This window comes from Jaculus jaculus, chromosome 2 (assembly GCF_020740685.1).
Source record: "Jaculus jaculus isolate mJacJac1 chromosome 2, mJacJac1.mat.Y.cur, whole genome shotgun sequence".
Classification (NCBI taxonomy): Eukaryota; Metazoa; Chordata; class Mammalia; order Rodentia; family Dipodidae; genus Jaculus; species Jaculus jaculus.
The window spans coordinates 50,481,360-50,499,703 of record NC_059103.1 but is presented as its reverse complement, the minus strand read 5'-3'; the positions used below and the strand labels follow the sequence as shown (position 1 = coordinate 50,499,703).

Sequence of the window (18,344 nt, the reverse complement as noted above, 5' to 3'; positions counted from 1 at the left end):
CCCAAAAATTGGAGAGAAGGAAATGTTTCCAAATTAATTTTACAAGGCTTTCTTTACTCAGATATTAAAGCAGGAAAATATCCAATAAAATAAGACAGATATATGTCCATATCCTTCGTGAGCATGCATGCAAAAATCTTCAATAACACACTAACAAACTAAAATTAAACAGTACACTTTTTCAGGAGTATTGCGTTTTTCGTGTTTGACATTGTCATGACTCTATTCAAAACATAGCTGCACTAAAGTATTAACTTTACAAATTTTAAAGACCCTTGAGGAATTTACCACAGTATCTACACAATGCCATGTAAACAGCATGAAACAGAACCCAAAACAAACAAAATATAAAACCCACCCTTACTTATTTGCTTGAAAATACCATCCGCAAAGAGAAATACATCTTTACATGGGTCCTGGGGATTTGAACCAGGGCTAGCAGGCTTTGCAAGTAAGCGCCCTTAGCTACTGAGCCATCTCCCCAGGCTCAAATGAGTCTTAAAAGTTAGTTGGAGTGCTGGAGGGATTGCTTAGTGGTTAAGGTGCTTGCCTGCAAAACCTAACAACCTGGGTTTGATTCCCCAGTACCCATGTGTGCTGGTTAACGTGTTGTCAACTTGATCTGGTTAGTAATCCACAGAAATCCCTTTTGGGTGGGTTTCTGAGGTTGCTACCAGGAAGGATTAACTGAAGGAGGAAGTCCTTCCCCAGAGTGAGCCCTTCCCCCAGAGTGGGTGGCGCTCTCAGATAGGAACTTTATATAAGGAAGCTCTGGGTGAAAAGAGCCCCTTCCTTCCACTTGGCTGCCGGAGCTGCTTGCTGCCTTCCAGCGTGGACTGAAGACCAGTGTAGACTGAAGACCAGCATCAACTGAAGACACACATGGATCGAAACCCAGCCGCTCCTCAGGAAGCCTCCAGGCCTTCAGTGCCCAGTTGGGACTGCTGAGGCATCTGGCTCCGAGGACTGAACAGCTACTGGGTTCCTTGATTCTCAGGCCTACAATTGCTATTTGGACTGCTGTAAACTAATCCAATAAATTCCCTTTCTAATATAATTCAGTTTAGTGGTTCTGTTCCTCTAGAAAATCCTCACTAATACACCATCTAAAGCCAGGTGCACAAAGTGGCACATGCTTCTGGAGATTGTTTGCAGCAGCTAGAGGCCCTACAGTGCTCATTCCCTCTGTCTCTCTTTTTCTATTATATATATATTATTGACAACTTCTTTTTTTTAAATTTTTTTAAAAGTATTTTTTGTTCATTTTTTATTTATTTATTTGAGAGTGACAGACACAGAGAGAAAGACAGATAGAGGGAGAGAGAGAGAATGGGCTCGCCAGGGCTTCCAGCCGCTGCAAACGAACTCCAGACACATGCGCCCCCTTGTGCATCTGGCTAATGTGGGTCCTGGGGAATCGAGCCTCGAACTGGGGTCCTTAGGCTTCACAGGCAAGCGCTTAACCGCTAAGCCATCTCTCCAGCCCAACAACTTCTATATGTAAAGACAACAAACCATGGTATTTCCCTACCCTCTCCCACTTTCTCATTCATAGCTCTGCTCTCCATCATATCCCCTCCCTTTGTCCATTAGTCTCTCTTTTAATTTGATGTGATCATCTTTTTCTCTTATTATGAGGGTTTTGTGTGGGTATTGCTAGGCGCTGTGAGATCTTGGATATCGAGGCCAAATTCTATCCAGATTTAAACTCAAGTGCTGCTCTTACTGCTAGCCTGACAACTTCCTTCGTGGAGGGAAGGTATATCCCTAGATGTCATTCCCCCCAACACACTGAGATTGACGGGTGCATTCATGACCCCACAATAATATCAACAACCCCACTGAAGAAGGCCCTCAGTGGAATGGGGAGGGAAAGGGGGCTTATAAGAGTAGAACCCAATGGGAATGTGACCAATATGTAATATGTTCATACTGGAAAGTTCACAGTAATAAAAATAATCACTTAATGGGCTGGAGAGATGGCTTAGCAGTTAAGCGCTTGCCTGTGAAGCCTAAGGACCCCGGTTCGAGGCTCGGTTCCCCAGGTCCCACATTAGCCAGATGCACAAGGGGGCGCACGCGTCTGGAATTCTTTTGCAGAGGCTGGAAGCCCTGGCGCGCCCATTCTCTCTCTCTCCCTCTATCTGTCTTTCTCTCTGTGTCTGTCGCTCTCAAATAAATAAATTAAAAATTAAAAAAAAAAATAATCACTTAAAAAAGAGCCAAAGGAAGGGGAGGACTTCTTACAATGCTGTCATCCACACAAAGTGGCTGTGATGTTCATGACCTCACAATGGCTGAATCTACCTACACAAGACCTGCATACTAGGAGGAGGGAAAATGATGACATGAAAGTAGAAGACATTGTATAAGAAAACAGACAGTGGTTCTTCCAGGAAAGACCAGCCTTCCTTAAAGTTCTCCTCCCTACTCTCAAGTGATCAGGGCAGGAGGGCTCAGCAGGGTCCTGCTGTGGGATCGCCATCCTCCCGTCTGCTAGCGCTCTCCACTGAAACGCACGCACCAGGCCCCGCTCCTCTCCCCGGCTCGAGCGGCTGCACCAAGGCCCCATGACTTGCTTTCTTCTTTTTCCTTCGCATCTGCTCCCAGATGGGCTCCTTGATGAGCTCTGTTAACTGTCTTTGCTATCTCCATGGCAACCCCTTCACTGAATGTATTCCAAGTGGACGGCAGCTGTGCATCCCAGTCAGACACTAAACGTCTGTAATGTGTTCTCGTCTCATATTGAGCTCTGTGCTTCTCAAAAACATTTGTGAAGATTAAGTTGCTCTATTTTCCTTGGAGGCTCATGCACTTCAATAGAAATGTCAAGTTTCTTTAGCAACAAGAGTGACACCCCCCCCAAAGACAAAACCCTCATAACTGTCCAATACAGGTTTATCATGGGCTTTCATTAAAATTGACAAGTGTGGGCTGGAGAGATGGCTTAGCAGTTAAGGCATTTGCCTGCAAAGCCAAAGGACCCTGGTTCGATTCCCCAGGACCCATGTAAGCCAGATGCACAAGGTGGGGTCATGCATCTGGAGTTTGTTTGTAGTGGCTGGAGACCCTGGCGTGCCCATTCTCTCTCTCCCTCTCTCTGCCTCTTTCTCTGTCTCTCTCAAATAAATAAATAAATAAATAAATAAATAAATAAATAAAAATTAACAGGTGTTTATATAGTGTGCCTGGCTCATCAGAAACTGTTATCATAGGTTTCGTTAACTCCTTTGGCACATCGATTGATGTGTAACTTTGAAAACTGTGCCCACTTCATACTGGTACTTTGAAGAAAACTAGCATTTTTCATTGTACTGCTTATAAATCCCCCACCCCTGCCAGAAGTGCTCTGTAGATTTAAGTTTTAGAAGCCCTGAGCAGGGAATGAATCTGCGAGCATTATGTTGTTGGGCCAACGTCAGAAGGCATGCTAGAGACAGACGGCCCAGGGCTTGGTGGACACTTTGGAGGAGTGTGTGCTAAACATACAGAAACGGTCTTTGCAATAATTTATAATAGGGGTAGGTGGTGGGGAGTAAGGGCCTCCCGAGAGGGTTATGAAATGTTCCTACTTTCTTTGTCTGTGAATTAGAAATGCATTTTCATTTTTTCTGTTGCCATATCCATCTGGCCTCTTGACAAAATCTGAAGAGAATGGTGCCTGAAGATAAAGACAGAGCGTGACCCTGAAGCCAGTGTCGCACTGAATGCAGAGTCCTCGCTGGTCAAGAGGCACGATTGTATTGCCCCAGGCCTCAGCTCCGGATCAACGGCCCTCTTTTATTTGTGCTCCATCTGTGCACTCAGAAAGAACACACATAAATTAGGGCCTCATGCCTCCGTGTTTTTTTATTGCTAAATGTAATGTCTACTTTGAAATTTCCAGGACCAACAGATTGTGAGGGTGCAATGAGTCACACCACTTCTTTAGTTCTTGTTTTATCTTTTTTTTTTCTTTTGAAATGACAGGGTTGAACAGCATGCTCTTCAAGGTCTTTTTCAGGCCAAAAGCCAGGACATTTTAGAGAACCGTAAATATAACGAACATAATTCAAAGCCTGAAGGTGCTGTTCGCTTTTCAATAGGTAGCACACTGTCATATCTCCTGGCAGACAGGCATGGGCTTATCCAAAGGCATTGACATTTGTGTCACAAATGCCCATTTTGTAAAGCACCATCATGTATCTTCCAGAAGGTTCTGGTGCTCTTTGAAGAATCTACTTAATTGCTTCTCCTACTAGAGTTCTAGTTGGCATCAGAGTTCAGGTGACATTCAAAGGCCAGGGGACAGCCAGCCCTTCACGGCATTCTCTGGCATTAACGCATGGGCTAACTTAGTTCGTGCCCTGTGTCTCTGTTACTTTGGAAATGATGAGAAGCGTGCTGTTGTGACAGTTTTGTGTTTACAGGGTGGCCAACAGACCTGCTGTGATTCTTACCATTTGTAAGGTGACAGCTGGTCAACAGAAAGCTGCCACAGTCATTTATCATCCTCTTATCCACCAGGAAGACTTACAATCTCTCACCACTACTGCCCTTGTGTGGATGAAGCAACAACTATGAAGCCCCAGAGATTGAGCGAGCTACCCAGGGTGTGGTTTGAATGTGAAATGTCCTCCTTAGCCTCGTGTGTTAGTGACTAAACTTCAGTCTCAATCCCTAGTTGGTGGAGCCTTTGGGAGGTGAAGGCTTGCTGGAGGAGGTGTGTTGCTGGAAGCAAGCCTTGAGGTCTTTTTTTTTAAAAAATATATTTTATTTATTTATTTGAGAGAGAAAGAGGCAGAGAGAGAGAGAGAGAAAGAGAGAGAATGGCACTCCAGGGCCTCCAACCAATGCAAATGAACTCCAGATGCATGTGCATCTGGCTTATGTGGGTTCTGGAGAATCAAACCAGATTCTTTGGCTTTGTAGGCAAATGTCTTAACTGCTAAGCCATCTCTCCAGCCCCCAAGCCTTGAGGTTTATTAGTCCAGCTCTACTGGGTGTGCGCTCATTAGCTCACTCTTGCTGCTTCCTACCAGCGGCTGTGACAAGATGTAACGCCAAGCCTCTGCTCTGTCGTACCATGATGAAATCTTCCCTCTGTAGTATAAGCCTGAGGCTGGGTGTGGTGGCGCACGCCTTTAATCTCAGCACTTGGGAGGCAGAGGTAGGAGGATCGCCCAGAGTTCGGGGTCAGCCTGAGACTACGCCGTGTAAGCATGAAATAAAACCTTTCCTCCCTTAAGTGGCTTCTGGTTTGGTGTTTTCTCCCAGCAACAAGAAAGTAACTACTACACTCATCGCATTAGAGCAAGTGAGTGGCAGACTCGAACCCACGTGCATAGACTCTGAATCTTGGGCCATGTCAAGATGCCCTCTGTTGCCTTGTCCTTACATGGTTGCTTGGATGATACATTCTTTGACAGGCTTCTATTCTGTCATCCATATTCCCCAATAGCTGGAGAGATGCTATTCTAACTGTGTCCATGCTTTTTTTTTTTTGGTCAAAATCAGGATGTATTTCTCCCACTATTCCCACCCAATTTATCACCAACTTCTTCTCTCCCTGTCACTTCAGTCTCTTGCATATCTTTTCCATCACATTGCACGGTGCTCTCACTGAGAAGAACTCTGGTGATTGCGATTTTTCTCTACTTTGGTACTTCTGTGCTCTCAGAGCATCATTAAATGCATCAGAAGTTTGGGGAAGAGATGGAAGAACGTGGACAAGGTGCCATTTTATTTGAGATAGGGTCTTACTGTGTAGCCCAGGCTGGCCTCAAACTCATGCTTCTACCTCATGCCCCAGAGTGCTAGGATTATAGCTGTATGCCAGGGCAGCCAGCAAGGTTCCATCTTGAAGGTCACAGAAACATTTTTTTTTCAGTTTTCATGCCCATCCTCCCACCCATGTCTCTACCCAAATATATAAGCATGTACCATCCACCCAAGTATACATGCATCAACTATCTATCCACCCATTCATTCATACACCCATTCATTCTTTCTTCTCTTCATTCAACATTGATCACTATGGGGCTGGCTCTCTGAGGCATCTCTGTATCACACTGAACAAAAACTACCCAGGGGCTGGAGAGATTGCTCAGTGGTTAAGGCACTTCCCTACAAAGCCTAACAACCAGGGTTAGATTCCCCATCATGCTGGGCCTTGAGAGGCCTGGATATGAGGCCTCATGGAACTTCCTGAGCCTAGCTAAGGTTTGGCGACCTGTCTCTGGCCAGCTAGGACTCAGCAAGATGCCTAATGGCTTCTTGCCTGCTACTTCTACATAGGAGTTGGAATTATCATTTCAATAGTCACAGTATACTATTGGCCCTTACCTCTCCCCCCATCCTAGAATCCCCGCCTTCATTCTCAACATTATATAGGCAACCGCCTGTAACAATAAAGTGAGTTCCTGTTTCCACAAGACTCCTGACTCAGTGTGGCTCTCACCCTCTTCCTCAACCCCTTGGGAGGAACCAGCAGGCCTGGTCCTCCCTCAGCACTACCCATAGGGGGAGCCCGGCATCTGGCGCCTAACGTGGGGCTCTGGGAGCCCATCAGACTAGTGGTCTGTGAGAGGCATTCATTGAGGAGGTCAATTGGTGTGCGGGTGACTGTACCCTCATAAGTTATGAGGCAGTCTTCATATTTAATGCGCTAAACTTTGCTTCTGTAACCTGTACTTGCTTGTCAACATCTCTTCGTTCTCTTTCTCTTTCCTTTCACTTTCGGTTCGCAGACAAGCTGCATCTGTGGCTTTGGCGCAGCATGTTTACCGATCTTTTGGATCCTTGTGTTTGTGTTGTACTCGCGTGTCTGTGGGGTGCTATTGCCCTAATTTTTTTTTAAATATATTTTTTTAAATTTTTATTTATTTATTTAGTTGAGAGCGACAGACACAGAGAGAAAGACAGATAGAGGGAGAGAGAGAGAATGGGCACGCCAGGGCTTCCAGCCTCTGCAAACGAACTCCAGATGTGTGCGCCCCCTTGTGCATCTGGCTAACGTGGGACCTGGGGAACCGAGCCTCGAACCGGGGTCCTTAGGCTTCACAGGCAAGTGCTTAACCGCTACGCCATCTCTCCAGCCCGTATTGCCCTAATTTTATGGACATTTCTCTCTCAACTTTATAATATGGGACTGTCTCCCTCTAAATCCAATCCTGCCTTAGAATCTCTCAGGGCACTCCTAAAGAGTAGAGGGCTTAATTTGACTGATAATCAGGCTTGAGAGACCTGGGATTGCCTTCTTAAGTTGGTGCCATGGCTGCTGGAAGGAAATCTCTTTGATTGGGACACTTGGGACAGGGTAGAGGCCCTTGTTTGTCGGGCACATGTGGAGAAGGGTCAAATACCCCCCTCAGGGGTCCTCCCTATGATCTCGGCCCTCAAGGACTGCTTCCCTCCAAGACCAACCAAACATAAACAAAAGACAGAGGAAAAAGATAGTATACAGCCTGATCTGGCTACTCCTCCTGGAGATACAGCTTAAAAAAACCCCAGAAAAGGGTATATCTTTATACCCCTCACTCGATCCCTTTGAGAGTGCTCCCTGGCCTTCCAGGAGACCTCCTCCACCTCCTTTACTGACTAACCCTTTCTGGACCCCCTCGGCCCCTCCATATTCGACTGCTAAGCTGCCAGAAAATAAAGCTACTTTTTTATTTCCCATCAATCTAAATCCTGGGGACAATTGCCCTGCTGACTGGTATCTGTGTGAAGCTCAGGACCTTAAGGAGCTTAAAAAGCCAGTCTCAGAAGATGGACCCAACTCTCCTTGGGCTGAGACCCTGTTACAGGGACTTTCCCCTCAACCTTGTATGACCCAAGATTGGAAAAATCTAGTCAGGGCTGTCTTGTTGGGTCCCCTATACATTAAGTGGTGTGCCTTTTTTAGAGATCAGTGCCATACACAGGTAGAATGAAACCAAAGTCAACAGCCCCCTGTGCGATAACTTTTGGGATGCTCTCCGGTACCTCTGATCAATATGCTACAGACACTCAACAGGTGGCTACCCTGACCCGTATAGGGACCAGGTCAGGGCACTGGACTTGGTGGCATGGATAAAGCTGGATGAGGGACCTTCTGAACACCCCCTTATGGGTATTACTCAGAAACCATCTGAGGACTTGGCTACATTTATAGATATGGTGGAAAAAAGCCTCCAAAGAAAATTTCCCCCAGGGGCATTACGGGATCAATTTACCAGAATGTTGGTCTTAGAAGGGATGACGGGCAATCACCGCCTCGCCTGTGCAGGTCTCAAGGACAACTCCATGAGTAGCTGGATTGTAGCCACCAAGGACATTGACACTATCTTCCATCAGGCTAGGACCATGGCTGCCACCCTTCAGGAAAAATAACAGAGAGATTTGGCCACTATGATCTGTGCGTTACAGTTAAATCCTAAAAAATCAATATGTTTTGGGTGTGGGGGCAAGGGTCACTTTAAAAGGGAGTGCCCCAACAAGACAAAGCCTCCCCTGCCATTTGGGAGGGTGGTCGACCAATGCCCCTTGCACCTGCTGCCCTACATGCAAAAAGGGGTTTCATTGGGCTAGGGAGTATTGGTCAAAGTTTGACATACAGGGAAAGCCTATAAACTCCTCCTGGAGCTCCCCCAGCCCCGTTAAATAAGGGGAAAGAGACCATCAAAGCCCATTGGACTGTCCCTCTGGTCTCTGGCCTTAGACCCAAAATTATTTTAAATATTGGCAATAAAAAATTCAAACTTCTCATTGACACTGGAGCGAACTTAATGGTCCTGAGAAAGGAGGAAGTGCCCCCCTTCTGGCAGCTTGTGCCCAGCCCCCCCCTACTGGGAGTTGGTGGGCAGTCCACCTCCTGGGAGACTGCCACATGGCTCCCTTGGACTGACCCAGGTGGGGACAGGGGAAAAGTCCACCCTCTCCTGGTGACTGGGCTCACTGCTAACTTACTGGGGCAAGACATCCTTGGAGATGCCGAGGCTTTCATCACTACTGACCATAAGGCCTTTTATAATGATTTGTTAGATAAAAAAGAATATCAACAACAGTTTGAGGAAGGGAGGGAATGTCATCCCAATTATAGAGATGAGTCTTACTTTGAGCAACTCAGACAAAAGTACTCCAATGAACACCCCCAATTCTAAGGGCCACTGCCCAGACACCCCCCCACCCCCTGTTTAAAATCCAGTGGAGACCAGGGGATCCTATATGGGTTGAGCAGTGGCTTCTCCCTTCTTCTAAGTTACACCAACTCCACATACTTGTTGATCAACAGTTGGAGGCTGGACATATCCAACCCTCCACTAGTCCCTGGAATCTCCTGTCTTTGTTATAAAAAAGCCTAATGGGTCCTGGAGATTTTTACATGATTTAAGGAAGATCAATGAATGCATGATCCCCTTCAGAACTCTCCAGAGGGGACTCCCATGGATCCCAGCTATTCCTAATATATACCATATTACTATCATTGACATTAAAGATTGCTTCTTCTCTATCCCTCTTCACCCAGGAGACATGGAAAAATTTGCATTTTCTGTACCCACTGTTAATTTTTGTGGCCCAGATAGGAGATCTGTGTGGACTGTCTTACCTCAGGGCATGGCTAATAGCCCACCCATTTGTCAATATTACCTGTTATCCATTTTCTCTTCTCTTATCAATCTCCCCAATACTCAGTTTTATATTTACATGGATGATATTATTCTTGGGTGCCTAGATTCCTCCACATTCCAGGACCTTACCCACCAATGTCTAACTATTCTTCATACTCACAGCTTTAAAGTAGCTCCTGAGAAAGTTCAAACTGTGTCTCCCTTTAAGCTCTTGGGCTTGATCCTTACCCTAGGTACAGTTTCACCTGTTAAACCACAACTTTGTATTCAGAATTCTTACACCTTACCTCAACTCCAGAAGCTCTTGGGAGAAATTAATTGGATAAGGCCTTGGATACCCATAAGTTCTGAAGAGCTGTCCCCTTTGTTTGACCTCCTAAAGGATCTTAACTTCTCCTCTCAGGTAATTTTGTCCCCTTGTCATCAACACATTTTTCATAAGGTACAACAGGCTATAAATGCTGTGGCCCTAAAGAGGTTCAATCCTGATTAACCCAGCTCCCTCTACATTTTATCTGGGGAAACATTATGCACCTCACTGTTGGCCCAGGAAGGTGAGCCCATCCAATGGGTTCACCTCTCAATCAGTGGGGTCCCCAGAGTTTATTCTATAACCAACCAGGTTGCTGATTGCATTATCAAGGGCAGAGACACCTCTGTCCAGTTGTTTGGCACAGAACCTCACCTTATTGTCACTCCCTTTAAGATAACAGATTTCACCTGGCTTCAGAGAAATAATAACAGAATTGCTACAGTTCTTGAGGGGTTTCTAGGTAAAATTGATTGCCATTATGGCCCCCCACAAATGGATGAGTTCTTTCTCCAGGTTAGAATGGAAGCACCCCAGGCTTTTTCTGTCTCAACCTAACCCTGACTTTCTTACCATGTTTACCAATGGAGGGTGCCTGGGGGCTTCCCTAGTCATTTACCCTCCCTTAAAACAGGAAAAAGAGCCTATGCCCATAAAGTCATCCATGAGGTTGAGGTGTCAGCACAATTCAAAGAACTATTTGCTGTCATTCTAGCTTTGGACACTATTCAAGAGCCGTTTAACTTGTTTGCTGACAGCCTTTAAGTTGTTAATTTAGTACCCAACATGGCTGAGGCCCATATTAGACTGGGCTCCAACCCTATATCTCCTCTGATGATTCAAGCTCATTCCCTACTCAAACAAAGAATTAACCCCAATTTTCTTCAACATCTCAGGGGTCATCAAAACTTACCAGGATTTCTCTCTTGAGGAGACAATTTGGCTGATAAAATGGCTTCTATGCCTCAGTGTAATATTATTGTAGAAGCTACACGCTTCCACTTATTGACCCAAGTCAACTGGAGAGGTCTCAGGCATAGGTTTCCACAGGTACCAGTCAAGGACCTTAAAAAACTTGTCCGGACTTGTAAGTCCTGTCAGCCTTTCCTCCAAGCACCCCCCCCCTTCAAACTATAGGAAGCAATCCTTAGGGCTCCACCCTAATCATCTTTGGCAAATTGATGTCACACACTATTCTCCATTTGGAAAGCTTAAATATATGTTTCTTTCAGTCAATACCTTTTCCTGCGCCTGCTGGGCATCTGTACATGCCGGGGAAAAATCTAAACATGCTATTAGCCATATACTTCAGTGCTTTGCCACCCTTGGACTACCTGGCCAAATTAAAGCAGAAAATGGCCCCTGCTTCGTAAGCAGTGCCTTTGTAGATTTTCTCCAGACCTAAAAAATCCCACATTCCACAGGCATCCCATAAAACCTCCAGGGCCAGGCTATCATTGAAAGATATAATCAGACTCTCGAGTCTCAATTACAAAAACAAAAGGGGGAATCCTTACCTCCACACGACCAACTAAAAAAAGGCATTATTTACCCTAAATATTTTAAATTTTTCTAAAGAAGATAAACATTTATCCCCTTTTCAAAAACATTGGTCTTCATCCATTACCAAATAAAATAAATAAATCAGTTCTATCTGGGTAAGATGGAGGAACCCATTGACTGGGGCCTGGAGAGGACGAGATCTGCTCCTCACAGGAGGGAGAGGGTTTGGATGTGTCTTCCCTCAAGATGAAAAAAGACCCATTTGGGTATCAGCGAGAGACCTGAAATATTTGTCCCAACAAGGGGACACTGACAATCACTTCTCCAGGGAGTATCCCACCCCTGATTACTGTTCCTAAAATGGTCTTCACCCTGCTAAACCAAACAATTCCCTCCCTTGCAGAAGATTGCTGGCTTTGCCTCCAATCTGGGCCTCCCTGGCTGCTTGCAGTACAGTTGTCCATACAACCTTAAAAAATTGCTCAGCCACCTTCCCCATCCCCATCCAGCTTTTCCCAATGTTTCCTGTGGAACTTGCATTTGGGATCCGCCTTCCCCTAATAATTCCAGTATAGATGTGGGGTGTATTCATCCTTCCTTCTGTACTTTTAACACAACTGAGCCCAGGGCTCAGCACTGCCCACCTTCTGGAATGGTTTATGTTTGTGGAGATGGGATGGCCTATGACTTTCTGCCCACCAATTGGATGGGCCTTTGTGCCCCAGTCACCTCAATCCCAGATGTAGATATCATTCCTGGAAATGTGGCCCTCCCTATGCCCTCTTTTGATTCTATCAGAGAGAGATCTATCCCCAACAACAGCTAGATTCCCTGGCTGAGGTAGTCCTACAAAACAGGAGGGGACTAGACCTACTAAAGGCCAAAAAGGGAGGCATATGCTTGTTTTTACAGGAAAAATGCTGCTTTTACACCAATAAATTGGGAATAATCCAGGACAAGATTAAGAGGCTTCAGCAAGACTTGGAGAGGAGGCAGCAAGATCTCCAGGACAACCCGCTGTGGACGGGCTTACATGACTTCTTACCCTACGTTCTCCCTCTACTTAGGCCCCTCCTTCTCCTTCTCCTCACTGTTGGGCCTTGTGTAATTAATAAGATTACACAATTTATTCACCAATGGCTAGAGGCAATAAAACTTCATCAGGTCAAAATATATTATCATAGCTCACTACTCAGGAGTCAAGCTCCTCATATGACTGGCTGTTCTTATATGAGGGTCCCTCCTCTGCCCTCCATCTGACCAATGATGGGTAAGATCTCAGACAGTCTGGGACAACCTAAGACAGGTCATGGAGTGGATTCTTAATGAATTGGATACATGGTACCCAGTGATGGGTAAGATTCCCCAGAGGGGGACAACCTAAGACTGGGGCCATGTTTTCCACCGTGCTTACAAAGACAAGAGGGGAAGATGTTGGGCCTTGAGAGGCCTGGACATGAGGCCTAGTGGAACTTCCTGAGCCTAGCTAAAGTTTGGTGACCTGTCTCTGGCTAGCTAGGACTCAGAAAGATGCCTAATGGCTTCTTGCCTGCTACTTCTGTGTAGGAGTTGGAATTATCATTTCAATAGTCACAGTTTACTATTGGCCCTTACCTCTCCCTCCATCCTAGAATCCCCGCCTTTGTTCTCAGCATTATATGGGCAACCACCTGTAACAATAAAGCGAGTTCCTGCTTTCACAAGTCTCCCGACTCAGTGTAGTTTTTCTCCAGTGACTAGGAGAGTTTCTGAGTCGTCCAACATTCACCCTCTTCCTCAACCCCTTGGGAGGAACCAGCGGGCCTGGTCCTTCCTCAGTACTACCTGCTGGAGTAGCCCGGCACCATCACCCATGTATGGTAGTTTACATGGGTCATTCCCAATAGATTTAGAAGTTTTATTCAAGCTTGTAACTTGGATTTTCCCCTGCTTGGCTGGAGGAGGTGTCGCCTGGGGTGAATCCTAGGGTCCAGCCCTAAGGTGTTTTTGGGGACAAATCTGGAATTCCAACCTAAGGTATGCAGAAAGAAATCTGAGTTTTGTATGGGTTACCTGCTGTTTTTAAAAAAATATTTTTATTTTAATTTATTTAGAGGGAGAGAAAGACCATGGTGGAGGGGTGGTGGTGGGGAGAATATGGGCACACCAGGGCCTCTAGCCACTGCAAATGAACTCCAAATGCATGTGTCACTTTGTGCATCTGATTTTATATGGGTCCTGGGGAATAGAATCTGGGTCTCTTGACTTTGCAGGCAAGTTCCTTAACCACTAAGCCATCTCTCCCATTCTCCCTGCTGTTTGGCTGCTGATTTGTGCTCTTAATCCTTGGAGGATGTGAGATGTTTCAGTGCTGGACACTCCTCAATCCCTTCTTCTCAGCACTATGTTGCCTTTTGGGTCATTCTAGTTGTCATCACCATCTGAAATGAGAGGATTCTCTAACCAAAAGTGTGAGTATCATTAATATATGAGTATGAACATTAAGTGTAGTGTTTCAGTGCAATTTGGCAAGAGCAATATATGCATTTATCCAGACAAGAGCAGGCTTTATACCCCTAAGACTCATGACCTCCACTGTCATAGGCTTTTTTAACTTTTATTTATTTATTTTTTTATTAACAACTTCCATGATTGTAAACAATATCCCATGGTAATGCCCTCAATCCCCCCACTTTCCCCTTTGAAACTCCATCATGTCCCCTCCCCCTTTCAATCAATCTCTCTTTTATTTTGATATCATGATCTTTTCCTCCTAGTATGATGGTCTTGTGTAGGTAGTGTCATGCACTGTGAGGTCATGTATATCCAGGCCATTTTGTGTTTGGGGGAGCACGTTGTAAGGAGTCCTACCCTTCCTTTGGTGCTTCCATTCTTTCCGCCACTTCTTCTGCATTAGACCCTGAGCCTTGGAACTGGTAATAGAGATGTTTCAGTGCTGAGCACTGCTCTGTCACTTCTTCTCAGAACCATGATGCCTTCTGAGTCATCCCAAGGTCACTGCCATCCAAAAAGAAAAGGTTGTCTACCAAAAGTGAGTGTAGCATTAATATATGGGTATGGACATTAAGAGAAGAGCTTACTGGGCAGTTTGATAAGCATAGTATATACATTTGGCCAGACAGCAGCAGACGTTACACTCCTAGGACTTATGACTACTCCTGTTTTAAGTTTTCAGTATCGGGGATGTATTCCCTCCCATAGAGCGTGCCTCCAGTCCAATTAGAGGGCAGTTGGTTTCCACCATGACAGACGTGCCACTATTGTACCCATTGGCTCATTTGGCCTGGCTGGCAAAATTTAAGACCTGCAGTGTTCACTGTTGAGTATCTTCACTGGTGATTTCTCTTTCTCCCATTGAACTGCTTGCAGAATGGCTTCTTCCAGCTTTCTGTCAGCTGGTCTACATGGAGGAGGTTTTCAGCTCAGTTCCAGCAGGATTTCTCAGTGGCCTTGCATTGTGCTCTTACTTTCGGTGGTGGGTTTCCTATTTTTTATTTATTTATTTATTTATTTATTTATTTATTTATTTGAGAGCGACAGACACAGAGAGAAAGACAGATAGAGGGAGAGAGAGAGAATGGGCGCGCCAGGGCTTCCAGCCTCTGCAAACGAACTCCAGACGCATGTGCCCCCTTGTGCATCTGGCTAACGTGGGACCTGGGGAACCAAGCCTCGAACCGGGGTCCTTAGGCTTCACAGGCAAGCACTTAACCACTAAGCCATCTCTCCTGCCCAGGTTTCCTATTTTTTTGCCATAATAGAACTTCCTGTGGATCTGTAAGCCTAAAATAAATTATGTTCTTTCTATAAACTGTGTCTGGTTTGGAGGTTCATCCCAATAGTGTGGAAATGACTATGACACCACATAAAGCAAGATGAATAAAATGGAACATGCACCTGGAGTACATTTGCAGTGGCTGGAGGCCCTGAGGTGCCCATTCTCCTCTCTATTTCTGTCTACTTGCAAAGAAATAAATAAAAACATAAAAAAACTACTCAGGACCTTGCTTCATGGCCCTTAAAGTTTATTGGAAGATACAGAGAAGTAAGAGAAAAGTTAATTTTGTTGGAGACTGCTCTGGCCAGAGTATCAGGACTTTATGAGCCTCCTTAGTTGAACCTTTGGCTGTCTGTTCTGTGATTATGTCCTTGCCTGGCTCCTACATGCTCTGAAAATCATCCTACCAAGTTTTCTTTCTCACTGCAAGGAGAGAAATCTTTTTATTTTATTTTATTTTTCAAGGTAGAGTCTCACTCTAGCCCAGGCTGACCTGGAATTCACTGTGTAGTCCCAGGATGGCCTTGAACCCACAGTGATCTTCCTATCTCTGCTTCCCAAGTGCTGGGATTAAAAAGGTGTGTGCCACCATGCCAAGTGAAAGATTTTTTGATTTATCAGGTTCTGCCTTGCATATTTTGTTATGTTTTTTTTTTTTTTCAAATTTATCAGTTGTTTAATTAGGTTCTTAGTAAGAAACTTAGAACACCAATTTGTGAGGATAAACTCCATTCGTTAGAGCAAAAACCGACCGCAGGTAGCCCTGGAGCTGAGGAACAGCTTTGATCTTTGGCAAAATTTGCGAGTCCACAGCTTTCTGATCCACTTTACGTTGCTCTGTAATCTCGTATTTCTCCTTCTCTGTGTCAAAGATCTCGCCTTCCTGATGCTTGGGCTTCCGCAGTTTCTTCTTCTTGAAGTAAGCATCAGTGAGGTGTTTAGGAATTTTAACTTTGCTGATATCAATTTTTGTGGAGGTGGCAATGACAAACTTTTGGTGTGTTCTACGCAGAGGAACTCGATTGAGAGAAAGAGGTCCAGTCACAAGTAGTAAGCCACTTTCTAGCTGCTTCAGGAAAACCACTCTCTTGCCTCTGTGGCGTCCTGTGAGGATGATCAGGATGGTCCCAGGAGTGATGCTGGCATGCAGCCTTCTCACATGCTGACTGAAGGGTTTCTTGCCATGGCTCAACAGCTTCCGTGGCACGTCTTCTGTAGGATAATACCTAGGCATTTTACGAAGCTTAACCACGTGGGTACCTCCATTCTTGTCACCACCGACTGGTTTTGTGACCGTAGCAAGAACCTTTTCCCTTTTTTTCTTTTCAACCTTGGATTTGGCAGTTGAGTACTTCCTCTTGTACAGAGCCTTTCTGGAATACATAGCTGATCAGGAATACCTGCCAATTCCTCTCACCAGGACCGGGTTCCGGCTGCAGTGGGGCTTCCCCTTCTTTGGCTTTGTAACCTTAGGGTCACCCTTTTTAGCCCTGCCTACAGCATCAGCCTTGACTGCAGGTTTCTTTTCAGTGTCTGCTTTCTCGGACTTTTCACCCGCCATCTTGTAAGATGGGAAAGAGCTTGTTATGTTTTTATATCCCTTATTTCATCTTACAGATAGGCACTGGTCTTTTAATATTTGCATTTTACTTTTGACAATTTCACAAATACATATAATGAATTTTGTTCACATTCAGTCCCATTAACCTCTCTTATCCCCCTCCCATTTCCTTTCAACCCTTTCTTCCAACTTCCACAGGGACAAATGCTTAGCTCTGGAAGTTCTCCTCTGTCGTGCTCTGGCTGAGGGTGAATGGCTGGGTTTAGGAGGACATGCCTCTGGACACATAGATTCTCCTTTGGTCGAGTCATAGGAAAAACCCAGCACAAGTCCCTGAAAGATCTCCCAAACCTCTCTGGTTTTCAGGCTGCAAAATAGGAGGTGGTGGATGAATGTAGTGAGATATGGATGTGGGCCAGAGTACCGCAGCCACTTTTTCTGATCTCAAAGACACTAGATAAGGTCAAACCAATTTAATCTAGGGAACTCTTTGTGTAAACCATCAATAGCACTTCTAATTTTCTGCAGAAGTAATCTAGTATTCTATAGAAAATAATAATTTATGGAAACATGGATTTTGTTTGAATTTCAGTCATCGTTTGGTATTCATGGGTCGTTGGTTCCAGGATTCTTCTACCTCATGGCTACTAAAATCTGTGGATGCCCAAGATCCTTATATAAAATAGTACATAAGTATTACACACTCTCTCATATACTGTTTGTGATGATTAAGTTGTTGTCAACTTGATATATTTAGGAATCCACAGACATCCCTTTTGGGTGGGTCTCAGGTTGTTTCCAGGAAGGATTAACTGGAGGATGAAGTCCTTCCCCCAGAGTAAGCCTTTCCTCCAGAGTGGGTGGCCCCTCTCAGAGGGGGATTTTATATAAGGAAGCGCTGGGAGAAAAGAGCCCCTTCCTTCCACCTGGCTGCTGGAGCTGCTTGCTGCCTTCCAGCGTGGACTGAAGACCAGCATGGACTGAGCACCAGCAGCTCCTCAGGAAGCCTCCAGGCCTTCAGTGCCCGGTCAGGACTGCTGAGGCATCTGGCCACGTGGACTGAGCAGCTACCGGGTTCCTTGATTCTAGGGCCTGCAACTGCTATTGAACTGCCATAAACTAATCCAATAAATTCCCTTTTGATGTAATTCATTCTAGCGGTTCTGTTCCTCTAGACAACCCTGACTAATAAACTGTTAATCAGCTTTAGATGACTTATAATACCCAGTACAATGTAAGAATTCTATAAATATCTGATATAATGTATTGTTTAGGGGATGATGCCAAGAAAAAGTCTACATGTGCATGGTATACTTGTAGTTAAAAAATCTTTTTGCAGCCGGGCGTGGTGGTGCACGCCTTTAATCCCAGCACTCGGGAGGCAGAGGTAGGAGGATTGCTGTGAGTTCAAGGCTACCCTGAGACTCCATAATGAATTCCAGGTCAGCCTGGGCTAGAGTGAGACCCCACCTCAAAAAACCAAAAAAAAAAAAAAAATTAAAAACAAAAAATTCTTTTGGGGGCTGGAGAGATGTCTTAACAGTTAAGGCACTTGCCTGCAAAGCCAAAGGACTCAGTTTCAATTCCTAAGAACTCATATAA

At 45.1% G+C, this 18,344-nt stretch overlaps 2 pseudogenes; both read right to left on the bottom strand.

The window, feature by feature from the left end:
- Positions 1–2,456: 2,456 nt before the first annotated feature.
- On the bottom strand, positions 2,457–3,310 carry LOC123458652 (annotated as a pseudogene).
- A 12,506-nt stretch (positions 3,311–15,816) lies between these two features.
- Positions 15,817–16,756, bottom strand: LOC123458731 (annotated as a pseudogene).
- Between the last annotated feature and the right edge of the window lie 1,588 nt (positions 16,757–18,344).